The sequence below is a fragment of the Otolemur garnettii genome, unplaced genomic scaffold, assembly GCF_000181295.1.
Source record: "Otolemur garnettii isolate 467f Iridium unplaced genomic scaffold, OtoGar3 scaffold00022, whole genome shotgun sequence".
In the NCBI taxonomy this organism is placed as follows: domain Eukaryota; kingdom Metazoa; phylum Chordata; class Mammalia; order Primates; family Galagidae; genus Otolemur; species Otolemur garnettii.
The window spans coordinates 18203767-18210806 of record NW_003852417.1 but is presented as its reverse complement, the minus strand read 5'-3'; positions in this window follow the sequence as shown (position 1 = coordinate 18210806).

The window sequence follows — 7040 nt, the reverse complement described above, 5'->3', positions numbered from 1 at the left end:
TCCCAGCTACTTGGGAGGCTGAGGCAGAAGACTTGCTTGAGCCCAGGAGTTGGAGGTTGCTGTGAGCTGTGATGCCACAGCACTCTACCCAGGGGAACAGCTTGAGGCACTGTCTCAAAAAAAAAAAAAAAAAAAAGTCTTTTAGTTTCAGCCCCTATAAGGGTGGAGGAGTTAAATTCTAGGAAGAAGCTTGAAGATAAGAAAAGGAGGAAGGGAGGGATGGATTCCAAATAAAGCCCCAGGTGAAAAGGTCCCAAGTTGTTCTCGGAAACTTACCCAACACCCCTGAACTATGTGACCCCCATCTTATGACCCACGAGGTCATGTACTTGTGATGTATCTTGTGATTTATGAATCAACATGTATCCCTACCCTGCAACCCTGCATTAACCGCTATGATTGGCGTCTGTATTGCGCTAGCTTACTGACCATGCATGACTATGCAGAATAACAGTATATAAACTTTTTGAATTTGCCATTTGTGGCTGCTTGTTGGCCCACCACAACAGCCCCCTGTAGGTGCACCTGCAGGTGTATTAAATTCCTAATAAATTTCAATTAATTAATTACATCTGAAGTGGGGTCCATCCTTCTCTCAGCTGTCTGAGACATAACAAACCCTCTTGTGGTTTTTACTATTCTTTTCCTTTTATTACCGTTATTTGTACATATTTAAGTGGTAAACCAATACTCCACCTAGAGAGATGCAAGCTATCTAAGTAGACTAAGGAGTCCATATGCAACAGGCACAATGACCATAGAATTAATGAATTTATTTTTGTGGTTCTGTGATCACTGTAGGGCATCACCTACCCAATCCCTGGGCTGTGGGGTCAGATGAGTTTAGAGGTTACTCACCTAGAGAGAAGGAGCTGAAGCTGACAATCATTTTTTGCTTTTTGAGACAAAGTCTCTGTCACCTGGGCTAGAGTACAGTGATGTTATCATAGCTCACTGACCCCTCAGACTCTTGGGCTCAGCCTCCTGAATAGCTGGAACTACAGGCTCATGCCACTATGGCTGGCTAGTTTTCCTGTTTTTTGTAGAGATAGGGTCTTGCTCTTGCTCAGGGTGGTTTCAAACTCCTGAGCTTAAGTGACTCTACTGCCTTGGCCTCCCGGAATGCTAGGATTACAGGTGTGAGCCACCACTCCCAGCCAAAGCTGACAATCTTTTTGGTGATTTGTATGTACTATGTCAAATTTCTTGAGCCTCCAACCTTTCATCACCATCATAGGGTGTAGAATTAGCAGAATAAGGCTGCTTATTTCTTCACTAGTGCTGACAAGAGATAGTAGAAGGCATTAGAAGTCCACTTACAGGCTCGGTGCCCATAGCTCAGTGGTTAAAGCACCAGCCACATATACCGTGGCTGGCAGGCTGGCAGGCTGGCAGGTTCGAACCTGGCCCAGGCCTGCTAAACAACAATGACAACTACAACAACAAAAAAATAGCTAGGAATTGTGGTGGGCGCCTGTAGTCCAGCTACCTGGGAGGCTGAGGCAAGAGAATCACTTAAGCACAAGAGCTTGAGGTTGCTGAGCTGTGAACCCATGGCACTCTACTCAGGGTGACAAAGTGAGAGTCTGTCTCAAAAAAAAAAAAGGTCCACTTACAACAAATTCAAATTCCTTACTTCAGTCAACAAGGTCCTGCCCCTGCCTCTCATTCCCTGTTGAGCTGCTGTCTTACTTGCTCTAGGCTCTGCCCCACTGCTTTCCTGTCAGTTCTTGAAGACACTGTGTTCCCTTCCACTTTGAGGACCTTTGACCATTTTGTTCCTGCTGCCTGGAGGGCTTTTCCCCAGGCCTAGGCTGTTTGTGTGGAAGACTTCTCATCTTTTAAGGATCTCGCCTCCATGCCTCCTCAAAGAGGTCTTCTAAGTTGGATTCTGCTCTTTTCTCCCTACCTCTTATTACCTTCACTGTGGTTTCTTAATACATATTTATTCATGTGTTGGATTTGTTTTTTTTTTTTTTTTTTTTTTTTTTGAGACAGAGCCTCAAGCTGTCCCCCTGGGTAGAGTGCCGTGGCATTACAGCTTACAGCAACCTCCAACTCCTGGGCTCAAGCGAGTCTCCTGCCTCCGCCTCCCAAGTAGCTGGGACCACAGGCGCCCGCCACAACGCCCGGCTATTTTTTGGTTGCAGCCGTCATTGTTGTTTGGCGGGTCCGGGCTGGGGATTCGAACCCGCCACCTTAGGTGTACGTGGCTGGCGCCTTAGCCGGTTGAGCTATAGGCGCCGAGCCCATGTGTTGGATTTGTTTAAGGGCTGCCTTCCCCAGTTGACAGTGAGCTCCCACCAGGGGCAGGACCTTAGTTGTTTGTTCACCACTTTATCTCCAGCACCTAGAACCATGCTTGGTTCATGGTGAGTGAATTCATGATTTGCTGAATGAGCTATAGCTGAGGGAGCCTCTGCTGATTTATTGTAAGTCTGGAGGTTGGGCCATAGCAACAATCCCCTAGGACAGAATAATTTAGTGAGGGAATTGGTCAGGACTCTGGTGCCCATCTTCCCTCATACGGCCCTAAACAAGAAGAGATAAGGATGGAGAAAGAAGGTGAGAGATGATGTGATTCGGTATTCCTCCAGTTCCTAACAGTTCTTGGGATATTGTAGGTACCCAAAATATTGGTTGATTGAATAAACAGACATATGTGTGGCTTTTCCGAGGCATTTTACCTAATGATTTCTTTCTTTCTTTTTTTTTTTTTTACCTAATGATTTCTTTGGGTCCTCACAGCAACCCTGAGAGGTGTTAGCATCACATCCTTGCTTTATAGAAGGGAGCCCTGAGAAAGAGGGAAACTTCAGTCCTGAGAGGAGTTAGTAAACATCTTTTGCCTCTTGCCAGAGGCTCCAGAATGTTACCATTTCTTATGATTGCCCTCTGACATTCTTATTAATCCCAATTCATGGCTCTTGAAATAGCCATTATCTTTGGGAGGCTTTGCTCTGAATGAAATGACACCGCAGCCAACAAGCCACAGAGATGGGCATGTTGGCCTGGCATCCTTTGCCAGAGGCTCTCCACATTGCCTTCCCCTAAACAGTGATTCTGTTTTCTATGCCTAGGGTCTCTTCTTTTCTTCTTCTTCTTTTTTAAACCTTGAGACAGGGTCTTGCTCTGTCACCTGGGCTAGAGTACAGTGGCATCAGCCTAGCTCATGGCAACCTCAAAATCCTGGGCTCAAGCAATCCTCCTGCCTCAGCCTTGAATAGCTGAGACTACAGGCACCCACCACCACGCCCAGCTAATTTTTCTATTTTTTGTAGAGATGGGCTCTTGTTCTTGCTCAGGCTCCTAGGGTCTACTTTCATACCCAGCATAGTACTAGAAAGAACATATAAGCCAGGATACAGAAACAAGAGATATTAACTCTGGCTTGGCTCTGACAAACTGTGATCTTGGACAAGTCACTTAATCTCGGAGTCTCTCTTTTTCCTCTCTATAAAAAACCTGTGCCATTTCATAGGATCGGTGTCAAGACTTGAACGGAGAAAACAGAAATAACTATACCAGAGAATGATTATAGACTAAAACCTTTTCTTGATTCATTGGCCTTCCCGCTATACTTTGAGTGAGTGATCTTACAGCTTACTACCCCCCAGAGCCATTTGGTGTCTCCTGGAGAAAACCTAGAAGCATCCCTTATTTACCCACAAACAACTAAAATTTTAGTCATATAGCTGGAATACACACACATACAGACAGCAGACATTGGCATATTTATTCTCAAAATACCAAACTCTGGAACATATGCAGAGGGAGAGAGAGATCATAATTTGTCATACTCATCCACTAGGTTCTAGACTTGTACAGTTTTTGAGCTGGAAGGAACCTAAAAAATTTAACTAAATCCAGTGCCTTCATTTTATAATTGAAGAAAGTGGATATAGTCCAGAGAGAAGGATTGCCCAGTGATGTCCAAGCTAAGCCTTCTGACTCCAAGTTCAGTGTCCTTAATACACAGTGGCTGCCTTTCCACTTTAAAAATCTGGATCTGGAGATAGCCCAAAGCTGTGATGTCCTCTCATGGGTGATGTCTGGTAATGTCTTTCTCTCCTTTCCCTCAGTAGAAGACATGTATACTACCTGTGACCAAAAGCACCGCCATCCTAGTTTTGTTTGCCTGTCCTCCCCAGGCCAGACATCTGGGGTGGGATATACAAGGCTTTCACCTAGAGAGGCTGTTGCTTGTCCCTGTCTTCTCTGACCTGCAGCCCCAGACTCTGCAGACACCAGGATAATAGTATATCTGCCTCATCTGTAAAATGAAGAAAATAGTGTCTACCTTTTATGATTGTTATGAGGGTTAAATATTTAATTTGAACAGTGCCTGGCATGTGGTAAGGGTTTTGTTATTACCACTGTTATGGTAATAATTCTATCCTGCCTCCTCCCAATTTTATAAGAAGAGAAGTTACTTTTCATTGTGTCTCTGGAAAGAAGAGACAAATCAAGGTCTTTCCCATAACATTTGCAAGTTGTCACTGGTGTCTTTCCATCCTTCTCCCAGCCTCTTAGAATCCCATTTTCCTTTTTTTTTTTTTTTGAGACAGAGCCTCAAGCTATAGCTCCAGATAGAGTGCTGTGGCATCATAGGTCATAGTAACCTCAAAACCCTGGGTTTAAGTGATTCTCTTGCCTCAGCCTCCCAAGTAGCTGGGACTACAGGTGCCTGCCACAATGCCCGGCTATTTTTTGGTTGTAGTTGTAGTTTGGCAGGCCCAGGCCAGATTTGAACCCACCTGCTCTGGTATATGTGGCTGGTGCCTTAGCCTCTTGAGCTACAGGCGCCACCTAGAACCCCATTTTCTTGTTCTCCTACCAGTGCTCTCATGCTGCCCTCTGGCTATCCAAAACATCCCCCACAGTTCTCTCTAAGCAGCCAAAACTTCAAATCACCACTTTCATTTCCTCTCCTTTCAACATTTCATTTTTCCCCTAGATTTTTATGGGGATACATACAATTTGGTTACATAGTTTTCTTTTGTAAGATTAAAGTCTGAATTGGAGTTGGGTCCTTCTCCCAACAATGCAATATACCTGTGCCACGTAGCCATTAGGTGGGAATTTACCCATCCCTTACCAACTTTCAACATTTCTAATAAAAAGAATTGCCTCCATAGAATGACCTCATCCCTAAAGATCAGGTAGAAAGCAATCTGATTAAAGCATTGTAATTAAGATTACAGTAAGAGAGACAATACATCACATCCTCTTAATTCTCACTAATGCAAAGGAATAACTGATAGAATTTCAGACAGAGTGACTAAATGAAGTGAAAAACATCAGGATATGCTTTGGGAAGAGACTTTGGTCCTTAAATCACTTCTCTCCCTTCTGTTCAACCCCACCAACTGCACATCCTCTTATTTCCCGGACTCTGCAGGATTTTCCTACATCTCTGGTAAGGTTCCTGCCTCCTTGCTAGCCCTCTTCCTTCTCTGGCCTGCTGACTGTGGATGCTCCCTATGGCTTGGTATTTAGCTTCTGCTTGTGCTCTCTCTCCTCTTTTTCCAAGATGCAGTCTATACTCATGGAATTCTGCTGTCACATCTATGCTCTGGTGTCATCCATGTGTCAGTGTCCCAAAGCCACTGCTTCAAAGCCACACTCCAAAATCTGAATTCAACACCTTGCCCAAAATAGGTTATTTCTTTTGGTTTCTCTATTTATATCTTCTCTTAATGATATGATTATTTCTAAGATAATGGAGTTTAAAAGCCAGGCATCACTGGGATGTAGACTTATTATTTTCCCCAAATCCAGGTTTAAAGGTCTGATGAATATTTTTTCAAAATAATTTGTTCTTTCATTTGTCCCTTCTTTTTAGCTCCCAGAGCCCTGAAGCACCCCAGTTAAAAGATTTCCATATCCCAATGGCTACTGTCTTAGCCTTCTGTCTGGTCTCCCTGCTTCCAATCTCATCTTTGATACCACCATCAGACCAATGCTCTTAAAGCAATACTTCCATTATTACCACTCCTTTACGCATAGCCTATAGGATACAAAACAGCCTTTGTTAAGTTGGCAATGGTCTCCACAACTTTATACCAACTTATACCTCCAAAATAATTGTCTCTACTGTCCTAAAGTAAACCGTCCACAATAATCAAACTGGTCTCCTACTCCTTAAATATTTCTGTTCTCTCTCACCTCTGTACCATTGCCCTCACACCATTTTCACCCATGAACTGTCCTTTTCCTTAATCAATTTGCTTTCTCAACAAGTATCTTTCACGCACTGCAAGACAGCACTACAGAGTACTATCTAGTACCTTAGATACAATGATAAGTGGTAAAATTCTTTTTCTGCCCTCATAGATTATAACCAAATGTGGGAGACAGACATTCGTTAAGACCTTCAGCAAGCTGGGCATGGTGGCTCATGCCTGTAATCCTAGCACTTTGGGAGGTTGAAGCTGGTGGATTGCTTGAGATCAGGAGTTTGACACCAGCCTGAGCAACAGTGAGACCCCATCTCTACTAAAAATAGGAAAACTAGCAGGGCATTCTGGCAGTGCCTGTAGTCCCAGCTACTTGGGAGGCTGAGGCAAGAGGATCTCTTGAGCCCAAGAGTTTGAGGTTGCTGTGAGGTATGATGCCACCCCATTCTACCCAGGGTGACAAGGTGAAACTCTGTCTCAATAACAAAAGCAAAAAACAAAAAAAACCTTTAGCAAATACTTATTGGGTGCCATTATGTACCCAACACTGTTGTAGGTGCTGGGCATACAGCAGCATACAAAACAGCAAAAAATTTCTGCATCAGGAGCTTACCTTTTAATGGGAGGAGATTGATAGTAAACAAAGTGAATAAAATATATAAGTATGTTAGATGGTCATGGTGGCTATGGAGAAAAATAAAGCAGAGAATGGAGAAAGAGAAGGTTTTGGGGGGAGATTAAAGGTAGAGGACCAGAGAAGGTGATATTTGAGTTAAGACCTGAAGCAGCTTGTGAAACATCTGGCAGAGTGCATTATAGGGAAAGAGGTGAGCAAATGCAAAGGCCCTGAGGCAGGAACAT